Source organism: Octopus bimaculoides, chromosome 13 (assembly GCF_001194135.2).
Source record: "Octopus bimaculoides isolate UCB-OBI-ISO-001 chromosome 13, ASM119413v2, whole genome shotgun sequence".
Classification (NCBI taxonomy): domain Eukaryota; kingdom Metazoa; phylum Mollusca; class Cephalopoda; order Octopoda; family Octopodidae; genus Octopus; species Octopus bimaculoides.
Genome location: NC_068993.1, coordinates 34487134 through 34487985, shown reverse-complemented (window position 1 = coordinate 34487985; position 852 = coordinate 34487134).

Genomic DNA, 852 nt, shown 5'->3' with positions numbered 1-852 from the left:
TTTTTTTTTTTTTTTTTTTTTTTTCTGTCGATCTCGCATTCAAAACAGCCAAAGCCGAACCTCAAAGACTCTTTACTCTTTACTGGCGAAGAAATACTTCAGCTTTGATCATCTAGGGATTTGCTACAATTAGGAGTTACAGCATAACTCCACAGCTATGATGTTGCTACTGCTACACATACAAATATAGAAGATCACATCCAAAACAAAATATAATAATAAACTCATCCGCCTGTGCTAAAAATCTTCAGAATGTAAAACAATCTCTAACCCAAATTTACACTGTCTGTTCTCTTTGAAACTACAGTGTTATCTGCCATTTTATGCTAGATAGGTGTACACCGCCATTCAGAGTTAATAGGTGCACACCGCCATTTGACATATCGGCTTCATCTTGTCTCTTCCTCCAGATTCTTACTAACCGTCATTTCTACTCTCTTTGTATATCTATTCGGTAACTTCTGTGGAGGCGCAATGGCCCAGTGGTTAGGGCAGCGGACTCGCGGTCATAAGATCGTGGTTTCGATTCCCAGACCGGGCGTTGTGAGTGTTTATTGAACGAAAACACCTAAAGCTCCACGAGGCTCCGGCACGGGATGGTGGCGAACCCTGCTGTACTCTTCCACCACAAATTTCTCTCACTCTTACTTCCTGCTTCTGTTGTGCCTGTAATTCAAAGGGTCAGCCTTGTCACACTGTGTCATGCTGAATATCCCCGAGAACTACGTTAAGGGTACATGTGTCTGTGGAGTGCTCAGCCATTTGCACGTTAATTTCACGAGCAGGCTGTTCCGTTGATCGGATCAACAGGAACCCTCGACGTCGTAAGCGACGGAGTGCCAACAACAACGG